General features: G+C 45.3%; 1 protein-coding gene across 2 annotated transcripts in view; it reads left to right on the top strand.

Annotated features, from left to right (window-relative positions):
- The window catches only part of zgc:91976 (uncharacterized protein LOC492359 homolog), a 34,808-nt gene that overhangs the window by 6,726 nt on the left and 15,582 nt on the right, over positions 1-12,500 (top strand). The window contains exon 2 of one of the 2 annotated variants that reach the window (XM_017683650.2): positions 7,092-7,180. The exons of the other annotated variant lie outside the window; for it this stretch is intronic. The gene's annotated coding sequence lies outside the window, so the exon portion shown is untranslated. The remainder of the gene's footprint in view (positions 1-7,091; positions 7,181-12,500) is intronic. 2 annotated transcript variants of the gene reach the window in all.

Below are 12,500 nucleotides of genomic sequence, written 5' to 3'. Positions count from 1 at the left end.
TTCTTTTCGGAAATCATGGACACTGTGTCCTCCGGGCTGAAGACCACTCAGCTTGTTATCAGGGCTCAGGTCTAAAGCCAGTATTCATGATGGTTTAGGGGGCATTCGTGCACATGGCCTGGGTGATGTGCCCATCTGTGAAGGCGGCATTAATGCAGAACAATATAAACAGGTTTCAGCAACATCTGCTGCCGTCCAGACGACGTCTTTTTCAGGGAAGGCCTTGATTATTTCAGCAGGACGATGTCAAACCACATTCTGCATGTATTACAGCAGCACTGCTCCGTATTAAGAGTCCAGGTGCTAAACTGACCTGCCTGCAGTCCAGACCGGTCACCACTGTGAACATTTGGTGCATCATGCTATGTAAGAGAGTTCTTATAACAATAATTGTTCTTTTAACCAGCTCAGAAGATGTTGGGTGTTTTGTTAATTAATTTTTTTTCATTTTTTAATTTTACTGCATAAATTGTTTGCTTTTATTATAAAGTAATGGGGTGTTTTTTTTTAAGCGGAAACATTTACTGCCAAGATAAAAGGTTTTAAAACAGTTTGTTTAGGTTCTTAAGACTTTTGCCCAGCACTGTATGTGCCAGTACGTCACGAGTCTACAGGTGCTTTAATGACAGTGTGATAAAGTCAGGCCTTTCGGGAGTTACAGCACAGTCTCCTACAGTTTAATGCCCTCGTCACACGGATGCTGCTGGATACACGTTCATTGAGCAGTAGAAGAAAACTGTCCAACTTGATTAGACGATGAAGCACAACTTCCTCAGTAGGCCTGCGGTGCCACATCTGTGTTCTCGGTAAATTAAATGTGATTATAAGGAAGTGGTTTTTGCCAGAAGAGCCTGGTGTTGATTTTGCAGAAATGAGAGAGGAAGAAGGGCACAGCCTGGGGTACGTGGTTCAAGTATACAGTGCAGCGAGGAAGAAGGTATTGGGTTGCAGGAATTGGGAATATTTAGACACCCACCTGTGACTGTGTACCCAACATGCACTGTTTGTTTCAACCACAGACCTGTCACAGCATAAATACTGCGCGGGAAGCAGTGACTGAAACAGGGATAACAAATAATGGACAAACACCCCCCTTGGAGAAGACCACTTGGCTAGTGGCCCAAGGAAATTTGAGTTTGCTCCCAAAAAAGGAATTATTTGAAAAGAATACAATAAAATAAATAAAAAAAATAATAATAAACTATAATAAATTAAAAAATGGGCCTTTTCTGTGGTGCTTTGAGCTGTGCCCTCCTGGGCTTTGCTACTGCTGGTGTGTACAGGTAAGACCCACCGCAGCACAGGCTCAGTTTCAGTAAATGATGAGCTGTTGAGAGGATAAAGAAACTCAGAGCAGGCTGTGTGTGTAGCTATTACTCTGTTGGCTGTTAGGTGGGAAGGGGAGCCGTCCTACCCACCCAGAGAGCGAGGCCAGTTGTGCTCTCTTGTACTTCCGGCTACGGGCGGCTGTAGCATCACTGGGGATCGACCTCCCCCTCCCGCGACCTCCTGATGATGGATCCAACGCTTAGACGGTTGTGCCACTCGGGAGCCCCCAAGTCAATTCAGTGTTTATTTATACAGCACTTTTTACAACAGGTAGCAGCTGTACAGAAAAATCTGGGTCCAAGTGGTGGCAGGAGAAACTCCCTAAGAGCAGGAGGAAGAAACCTTGAGAGGAACCAAGACTCAGAAGGGGAGACACAGGGAGACACTTTGATTGCATCTTGTCATGAGATTTATTGCATGTAAATCCTGGAGAATAATTCCACGATGCTGGTAGCTCCTCAGTGTTCCAACATAATCCATTAGGATCGAGCGGGCAGGACGGTCTTCAGCTCATAGAGAAGATAGGAGGAGAGGGAGCCAAAAAGGAGGCAAACTGTTTCTAAGCTAAGTCAGTTTAGGGACCGATATTAGAGAGTAATAGTGCAAATAACTGATATCAGCAAAATGCTTGTGCAACAAGTTTTGAGTCCAGTTTTAAATGTGGAGAGCGTGTCTGAGTCCCGAACAGAGGTCGGGAGATGATTCCACAATTTTGGGGCTACGTAGGAAAATTCTCAACCACCTGCTGTGGTTTTTCTGATTCTAGGAACCGTCAGCGGGCCGTTATATTGTGGTACGTGTGGGTTCATACGACTGAACTAATTCACTAAGATACTTTGATTTATACGTTAAGAGGGATCTTATATTCTATGCCACATTCATCAGGTAGGCAGTGTGATGGTGACAGGATTTGGGATACGTGGTCAAACCTTTTGGTCATTGTAAAGACTAGCAGCTGCAGAAAATGACCACATCATGGTAATGCCCACCTTGCTGAAGGTGATGGTGACCACCTGCTGGAGAAGATGGGAAAGATGTTTTGCTCACACCCTTAGACTGTGTTGAGGGTTATTAATAAAACATATGAGGCAGTGAAAGTGCTGGGCTGAGTGTGTTCCTGCTTTGCCCCTGAAGGTGTGTCTCCTCACTGAGCTACAATAAAAGAGGTGCAGGGGTGTTCCAGCAAAATCTGTATGTACATGCACTGTATTTCCAAAAGTATTCGCTCGTCTCACTTCACACACATATGAACTTGAGTGACGTCCTATTCTTAATCCATAGGGTTTAATATGATGTCGGCCCATCCTTTGCAGCTATAACGGCTTCAGCTATTCTGGGAAGGCTTTCCACAAGGGTTAGGAGTGTTTATGGGAATTTTTGACCGTTCTTCCAGAAGCACATTTGTGAGGTTAGACGCTGATGTTGGACGAGAAGGCCTGGCTCACAGTCTCCACTCTAATTCATCCCAAAGGTGTTCTGTGGGGTTGAGGTCAGGACTCTGTGCAGGCCAGTCAAGTTCTTCCACACCAAACTGGCTCATCCACGTCTTTATGGACCTGCTTTGTGCACTGGTGCTCAGTCATGTTGGAACAGGAAGGGGCCGTCCCCAAACTGTTCCCACAAAGTCGGGAGCATGAAATTGTCCAAAATCTCTTGGCATCCGCTGACCGCTCTGTCATTTTACGTGGCTGACCACTTCGTGGCTGAGTTGCTGTCGTTCCCAATCGCTCCCACTTTGTTATAATCCCGCTGACAGTCGACTGTGGAATATTTAGTAGTAAGGAAATTACGACTGGACTTGCTGCACAGGTGGCGTCCGATCACGGCACCACGCTGGAATTCGCTGAGCTCCTGAGAGCGCCCCATTCTTTCACTAATGTCTGTAGAAGCCGTCTGCAGGCCTAGGGGCTCGGCTTTATACACCTGTGGCCATGGAAGTGACTGGATCACCTGAATTCAATGATTTGGATGAGTGAGTGAAAACTTTTGGAAATATAGGGTATATTTTGCCATCAAACCTGTCTGAATGACTTTCAGTTCCGGGTGACATTTTGTCTGCTAGGCTAGATTTTACACGTTGTTCGTTGCCAGAGTCGCGGAATGTATTTTGCCACAAATTCGCTAACGTTAGGCTTTTTCACTGCTTGTCTGTTCATCAGTCTTTACACGTGCACTGTGAGTCATAAGGCCATCGGAAGCAGAGGGAGATAAAGTTACGCAATGCCAGATGCCAGAGATTCCAGATTAAAGGTGTGCTTATGTGCAGGTGTGTGATAAGGAATTCTCACGGAGGACGTGGAGCTCTGTCAGTGAGTCTTCAAGGACTTCCCGAAGAGCAAGAGCTCAGGGTACAGAACGGAATCCAACACAGATTGTGCTGTAAGCTCAACAGATCAGTAACCAGAATTGCTGGTTTGGCTGGGTGCGACAAATTCAAGGGTCAGCCAGACTCGGATTTCGCTTCCGTGGGCAGAAGTGTTGGCCGTGCCATCGGGAGGTTGTGAGTTCGATCCCTGGTGATGCCGCAGCTGTCCGTAGCCGGGAGTCCAAGAGACCACGATTGGCCCGACTCTCTCTGGGTGGGTAGGATGGCCCCCCTTCTCCCCCCCCATCGCTCAGTGTGATGCTGGTCAGCGCAGGCGTCTGTTAGCTGATGTAGCAGATCTGGCGGTCAGCTGTCCTGTGACGTTTCGTGAGTAGCAGGTTGAAAAGAAGTGGCTGCTGGTTTCACAGGTCTCAGAGGAAGCCTGTGCTGCCTTCACCCTCCTAGCGTTGGTAGTATCGTGTGATTGGGGGGGGGGGGGGGTCCTAAGTAGCGAGTGGAATTGGAGACGATGAAAAAAAATTAAACTTGAAAATTTTAATATTAAACTTGTCTTGTTGCTTTGCACAGAGAAGCAATAATAACCATGTGTCTGTAATCTGACGTCTGCACTTTCAGTGTTTAACAGCGTTCATATCAAGCAGGACTCTTGCGCTTAACGTGTGTTCGTGGCTGAGAAGGGAGTGAGGCTTGGCACACACGCCCCTCAGTTATGGTCAATGGTTATACTGGGATTTTGATTCGTCATTGCATCAGCGTTGGCGTAATCTGGCAGGATGCAGCTCAGAGCCCCTCAGAACATTCTTACATTCGTCACTTCAACACTCGAATTTTTGTTTTCGTATAATACAATAAAACGAGCCCACCGTGGCCGAGCCCACCTCGGCAGACCTGCAGGGCCAGTTTTCCAATTTTGCGGGATGCACTTCGGCCAGTCGTTTCAGTGCGGCCAATAGGAGAGCAGCAGGCGGGTCTGGTGGTTCTTCACGTCACCTGATGGGTCGGATTTATCAGAATGCTGCCCACTTGGCGAGCGCTGTGAAAGGGGTCCGAGTTCTAATGGAGATGTTGTCTGAACAAGAAGTTCAGTCTCAAAGAACCAGAAAGAAAACAGAGTCCTCTTTATAGAGTTCACTTACATCGAGGCCATTTTCAGCTGGTTCCCTTACAGGTTCACTTGGACAGAACTCGGTTTGGTTCTTCTAAAGCAAACTACATGTGAAAACGCTCAGTTAGCTAGGACAGGGGCGCCGGGTTCTCTCCACAGAACAGGCTTTATATCCGCTGTCCGTCCCTCCAGCACCGGCCGCTCGGCTTGGTTTCCCCAGATTTGGCTCGTTACCATCTCCACTTGAGCTTTGTGCTCTCAGTTCTGACGAGAGAAGCTGGTGGAATTTCTTTATTTTAATTTGAAGCTCTGCTCTGTAGTGAAGGGTCTGTTATTTGTTTTGCTGTGTCTTCGAACGAAAGGCGAGTTAAATCTGTGTTTCCAAACAAAAAGGAAGTGTTGCTGCACATTCAGTCTTGAGGTTTTCGTATCTGACAGGTTAATTAAACGCCACAGTTTAGCTCCGTGCTGTGCGGTTTCTAGATTTGTATTGTTTATTGTGAAAAATCTCTCGTAACGTTTTATATTTTCAGTTTTCCCACTCCAGCTGGAAGCTTCCTCGGCTTCAAGCCGGCACAAGCACACGAACAGACTCTTGCTGTTCATCTTGTTCATCAGAGGCTGTTGCATGTCCTGTGGGTGTTTATTCTTCTATCAGGAAGTTACAGAACATGAATCTCTCTCTCGCTCTCTCTCGCGCTCTCTCTCTCGCTCTCTCGCTCTCTCTCGCGCTCTCTCTCTCGCTCTCTCTCTCTCTCTCGCTCTCTCTCTCTCTCGCTCTCTCTCTCTCTCGCTCTCTCTCTCGCTCTCTCTCTCTCTCGCTCTCTCTCTCTCGCTCGCTCTCGCGCTCTCTCTCGCTCTCGCTCTCGCTCTCTCTCGTGCTCTCGCTCTCTCTCTCGCTCTCGCTCTCTCTCTCGCTCTCGCTCGTGCTCTCGCTCTCTCTCTCTTTTCTTGCTCTCTCTCTTTTCTCGCTCTCTGTGTATAAAAGCTGAAAAAAAAAAAACAACAGCACTCTCATGCCACAGAAAACGTTTGTTGTCTCACGTCCCACCCAGAGGGTTTCGTACAAGCTGACTGCTCTGTTTTGATGTTTTCCTTCTTGTCTTGTTCTTTTCTTTATCTCCAAATTCAGATCTTCACGTACAGCAACGAAGCACAGCTGACCTTCATTCAGTCCAGCCTCATTCAAGAACTGGAACAATCAGCTTGTACTTCTACCCTATAAACACTTACAATAATATTTTAGTATTTCTCCTATAAAGGCCACTAATTTCAGTTTGAGCTGGATGGGGTGATGTTGGGAATGATCAGGTCTTAGCTGACTTTATCTCTTTCGGCACTTTCAGATCTGCCGCCACAGTATCCGAATGAGTGTGCATGTCTGTTTTAAGCATAGTAGAAAGTGAAATGGGAGTTTTCTGTGTGCTGCTGTTTTCTGTCACTGTATCAGAGAAGCAGTCGGCTGCTCAGCCGGCAGTTCGTTCTCCAGTTCCTTACACTAAAAACTGTCGTCTCCACTGAGCAGCTTTTCAGTCGGCAGCTGTGACAGAAGAACAGCTGAACAACCTGGAATCAGCCAGAAATGAACCCAACACCATTCGCCAGACGGGTCTGATCTTCAGAGTCGGACCAAATCAGACTGAGCCGTAAAACTGACCCAATATCAGGTTCAGCTCAGTTTGGTCAGTTTCACCAGATCAGTATTAATGTTGTTTTGTTCCAGCCGGTCTGTGAAGCTTCTTACAGCCCGTTTAGTTTGGCGAATGGTGTTGGGTTCATTTCTGGCTGATTCCTGGTTGTTCAGCTGTTCTTCTGTCACAGCTGCCGACTGAAAAGCTGCTCAGTGGTGACGACAGTTTGGGAATTTAATGTCGTCTCGTCTTCAGAGTCGGACCAAATAAAAGTAAAAACGTTCAAATGGCTCGAGCGTCTCCTACAGTTCTCAAAGCCGTTGCTTAGCAACAGCATCTCAGCGGAGTGACAGTGTTTGTGAAAAAACCCGTAACAGGACAGTAAGAACGCTTCTCAACCAATCAGCTCGCGTGGCCGGAACGAACTGGTGTGTAACCTCGAGTGTCTTCCAAGCTTTGTTCTTGAGGAATTGGAGAGCAGTAGTAAAAACTTACTTACTTTAAGACACTTTTGTGGTTCCAGCAACAGGGATCAGTCTAAATTTCTGGTGTTTGAATGGAAAATTACTGTTCATATGCAAGTTAGCCTCTTTCTAATGTCATACAGTCTCCTGTTTAAGAGCTGTGAGATGTTTGAACTCTACGGAAAGAAGTGAGGAGCCAAACTCTTACATATTGATTCTGTTTCATATCTATTTAGTCAGACGAAGGAAGCATAGACAGACTACTGCAGCCGCCTGAAGGCAAGGAAGGAAGCATCTCGGAAAAGCGCAGATAAGCAAGTTCAAGGTAATTTTGCATTCATTTAAATTAAAGAAGTAAAATTTTCTGTATCATTTCATGAATTCATCACTTTTGGTACCAGCTGACATTTTTATAAACTCTCCTTTCAGCTGGAAAACGGCGTTCGTCTGTTTATTTTGGGCACGTTAGACTGACCCCTTCCTGGTGTGAATGTCAAGCCACATGTCCCCTAATATGGATTTGTGGTCTGGGTTTAATACAGAAAGATGGCGAGTGGCATCAAAGTCCCTGGTTTGTGGTTAACCTGTAGCTTTAATTTGCGCTCTAGCTGGGCTATAGCTGAATAAAATGACAGCGCTTGTAAATTTGGCAAGTGGTTCCTGATGTTTGTAGGGTAGTTAATAAAAAATGCAGTCAACTACGCAACTTTTAACTCTTCGCCATATTCTTCACTTCATAACGTTCCTATTCCATAAGCTCCATTCAGAAGCTGGGCGTCGTGTGAGGCTGTAGCTCTTCTCTCCAGTCTAATAGACGGTGATGTCATTTTAAACCCTTATAATAAAAGAAGCTGAACTTTGTTTTTCTACTGAAAGTCGACCCGTTTTTCCCCAAATCTGGGCTCTAAACTATAAACAGACGGCGTCTCTTCAGTGATCTGCTCTGGAAACATCACTTTTAGAAAATAACACAAAGAGCGGCGCAGATTTTTGGCTTTCAGCAGTAAACTGTAATATGTGTAGATCATAAAAAATAAAATAAATAAAATTCACATTTATTTCATGCAGTAATTTGCCTTACGATTTGGTCACATAAATTCAGATGGACAAACCAAAATAGACCCTGGTGGTTCCAAAGAGGCTAAAAAGGATAAGGGTCTAGAAATATTTGACGCAGTACACCCGGAAAGACACACGCGCACACACACACACACACACACACACACACACACACACACACACACACACACCTCTGCTCTATTTGCTGTGTCCGAAGAGATGGCAGTATGGACCATAAAGTCAGAATAAAGCACAAAGTCAATAGTTGAACACTAATATTTACAGAATATTCATAGAAAAGCAAGCATAAGCCGAGGGCTTGGGTGGTGCAGAGGCATGTTCTGGACATTCAGGTTCATCTTATGACTCCAGATAAGAAAATGATGACTGTTTTATAAGCGCTTAATAATAATCCGATAACTACGGAAAATCAGATTTTGTCAGTAATCCGATCAACATGTTTACGTGCACTTGAGTAATAAGTAAATGGGGAAACTCTGGATCTACGTGAGTCAGACAGTAATCAGATTTCTGCTTTACAGCCAGCCAATAAACTCACAGACGTCAACGTGACATAAACGTGACACAGAGCTCAAACTTCATCCAGCCTCTTTATCGGCTTCCAAAGATGCCAGCATGGATCATAAAGTCAGAATAAACCACCAAATTAATATTTGACTACTAATATTTACAGAACATTAAAAGAAAAGCAAGCATAAGCCGAGGGCTTGGGTGGTGCAGAGGCATGTTCTGGACATTCAGGTTGACTCAGGCTCACTCTTGCGTGATCTGGAAGAGTCACGTATCCTCCTGAGACTCTGCGTCCTCATATAAGGACGTCACATCAGCTTCCCCTGCAGTGTTTAAAGAAGATACTGCCCTTCCTGCTAAACTTATCTTTTAGGGAAGACACTGTACAAAACCTCATGTTTTGGTGTTGAGCTGATACATTTTATTGATTTGTTTGTTTGTTTGTTTGTTTATTTGTTTGTTTGTTTGTTTGTTTGTTTGTTTATTTGTTTGTTTGTTTGTTTGTTTGTTTGTTTGTTTACCCTGATGTGACTCGGATCTGTTTTCAAATCCGACATGAGCCACTTTCATATGTGGTCCTAGTTCAGATACGTATCCGATTCGTGGCCATGTGACCTTAATGTGACCCTCAGATCGGAATCGATGTGCTTTTTTTTTTTTTTTTTTTTCCCCCATTGGAGCTGCGCCATCATTCAGCGTTACCATGACAACAGCGCCGAACAGACGTTAAAGCCCGTAAACGGTGGAAAAGCAGCTCGTCTCACCTTTTTCTCCTTCGTCTGGCTCTAATAACGAAGCTGAGAGCTGATCAGAGTTAATGATCTTCTCAGCGAAGCTCGTTCTGCTCGTTAGTTTGTGCTGATGATGCAGTGATTCAGTCACGTGACGTCACTGAGTAGGAGGAGCTCATGAGGGTCATTTCACGCCGGTTCATCACATTAATGACAGATTAGAGTCACTGACCTAAACGAGTCTGAACCATCGAGTCAGAGAGATCGGATTTGATCCATTCGCCAAACTAAACGGGCTGTAAGAAGCTTTACAGACCGGCTGTAACAAAACAACATTAATACTGATCTGGAGAAACTGACCAAACTGAGCTGAACCTGATATTGGGTCAGTTTTACGGCTCAGTCTGATTTGGTCAGACTCTGAAGATCAGACACGTCTGGCGAATGGTGTTGGGTTCATTTCTGGCTGATTCCAGGTTGTTCAGCTGTTCTTCTGTCTCAGCTGCCGACTGAAAAGCTGCTCAGTGGTGACGACAGTTTGGGAATTTAGTGTAAGGAGCTGGAGAACGAACTGCCGGCTGAGTGGCGAGTGGGCGGAGCTCGTTACTCTGACGTAGCACCAAGCTGCTCGTTAAGGAGCTATAATTAGGAGGAAGGAACTGAACATTAAAACATATTAAACGCCGCGTTCACGGCCAGTTTATTCATTTCTTACTGTATTTATTTAACTGCTGTATTAAAGCAGTAGAGCACTCGAGGAGGGAGTTATCACCAGTAACATCACGGCTGTGGTGATCTACGGACACCAGATCACGATAACGCACTCCCTCTCGGGTTCTGCTGCTTCAATAAAAGATCATTCATGCACACAGTAATGAGTAAGCTTCACTCTGACCTCTGTTCCTCCTAAACATGTGATGTATAGAAGTGACCAGGGCACTGTTTCGTGCAAATTAGTTATGCACTTTTGCATTTACTATCTATTGATCACAGGTTTGTCATGTGTTCATTGCTGTCATGTGTTCACTCCCAGACCTGAACACAGTACTGGGTTCTCTTGTGCACACCAGCTGTGTGTAAAAGTACATTCATACGTATTAATACAGCCATATCCATATATAACATTCACTATTCAGCCTGTGTGTATAATACAGTCCAAATGATCCTGCAGAAGACACTTTACTGTAGAAGGTAACTGTGCTGTTGTTATTTTGAATATATTTGTATTTTATAGGTTTACTGAGTTCTGAATGATGCAAATGCATTTGAAATGAAAGGGAATACAGATTTGAATACAGTCATATGCAAACGTTTGCATTTCCTTTTCAAATCAGATCTGAGTCTGTTTAACATTTTGGATACACATGATTTGTGGATATGAGACCCGGATGGGAACGGTCAGGTCCGACCACCCTCCGCTGCACATGTGCCGTGATTTGGTGTTAACGTGGCAGCAGAGCTTAAAGTGAAGTTGGTGCTAGTAAATGGTGCAAAAAGCAACGCAGCTGTCCTGGAAATCTACCACCAGAGGGTACCTCCACCCCTCATCTAACAAACATGATCCAGGGAACGAAGCCCTTCATGAGCTTCTGAACATTAGAGGCAAGTGTTGGTTTCGGACTCTCCAGGGTGGTAGGACCAGGATTGAGCACCACGGCTCCACAGGGAACAAACTTGACTGGAGTTTTGTGCCATTTTTAGTGCACAATTTCTGTTTAACAAATTGGGTCAAACGTAAAACATAAAATATACAGGCTGCGTTTTACGTTTACCCACAATGTGCAGAGAACATGTGTCGAGGATGTGCTTATTTTCTCTTAGACTAGCAACAAAATGTTATTTGACCAAGGGTACCCAAACTTTTGCATCAGCTACATGCACTATGTACACTATATTTCCAAAAGTATTCGCTCGTCTGGCTTCACACGCATATGAACTTGAGTGACGTCCCATTCTTAATCCATAGGGTTTAATATGATGTCGGTCCACCCTTTGCAGCTATTAAAGCTTCAGCTCTTCTGGGAAGGCTTTCCACAAGGGTTAGGAGTGTTTATGGGAATTTTTGGCCGTTCTTCCAGAAGCGCATTTGTGAGGTCAGACACTGATGGTGGATGAGAAGGCCTGGCTCACAGTCTCCGCTCTAATTCATCCCAAAGGTGTTCTATGGGGTTGAGGTCAGGACTCTGTGCAGGCCAGTCAAGTTCTTCCACACCAAACTGGCTCATCCACGTCTTTATGGACCTGCTTTGTGCACTGGTGGTCAGTCATGTTGGAACAGGAAGGGGCCGTCCCCAAACTGTTCCCACAAAGTTGGGAGCATGAAATTGTCCAAAATCTCTTGGTGCTGAAGCTTTAAGAGTTTCTTTCACTGGAACTAAGGGGCCGAGCCCAACTCCTGAAAAACACCCCCACACCATGATCCCCCCTCCACCAAACTTTACACTCGGCACAATGCAGTCAGACAAGTACCGTCTCCTGGCAACCGCCAAACCCAGACTCATCCATCAGATTGACAGACGGAGAAGCGTGATTGGTCACTCCAGAGAACACGTCTCCACTGCTCTAGAGTCCAGTGGCGGCGCTTTACACCACTGCATTCCACGCTTTGCATTGCGTTTGTTGATGTAAGGCTTGGATGCAGCTGCTCGGCCATGGAAACCCATTCCATGAAGCTCTCTACGCTGTTCTTGAGCTGATCTGAAGGCCACATGAAGTTTGGAGGTCTGTAGTGATTAACTCTGCAGAAAGTCGGTGACCTCTGCGCACTATGACCCTCAGCATCCGCTGACCGCTCTGTCATTTTACCTGGCCGACCACTTCGTGGCTGAGCTGCTGTCGTTCCCAATCACTTCCACTTTGTTATAATCCCACTGACAGTTGACTGTGGAATATTTAGTAGTGAGGAAATTTCACGACTGGACTTGCTGCACAGGTGGCGTCCGATCAAGGCACCACACTGGAGTTCACTGAGCTCCTGAGAGTGACCCATTCTTTCACTAATGTCTGTAGAAGCAGTCTGCAGGCCTAGGGGCTCGGCTTTATACACCTGTGGCCATGGAAGTGACTGGAACACCTGAATTCAATGATCTGGATGGGGAAGTGAAAACTTTTGTAAATATAATGTAGTTAAAACAGCCAACATTCTGTGATTCTTGATATTAAACATGGACTGTACCGTTATCTATGCCATCACTGCATTTTAATCAAATAATTAGCAGTTTTACCACAGGGTATTTTTAAAGACCTTTTTCAAGCTCCGTATGTGTCACACCACGTTTCCTGCTCTAATAGGAGCTTGTAAACAAACACAGTTGCCTCAGCGCA

Source organism: Pygocentrus nattereri, chromosome 10 (genome assembly GCF_015220715.1).
Source record: "Pygocentrus nattereri isolate fPygNat1 chromosome 10, fPygNat1.pri, whole genome shotgun sequence".
NCBI lineage: Eukaryota > Metazoa > Chordata > Actinopteri > Characiformes > Serrasalmidae > Pygocentrus > Pygocentrus nattereri.
The sequence above is the reverse complement of the archived record's forward strand: the minus strand, read 5'-3'. Positions and strand labels throughout refer to the sequence as shown.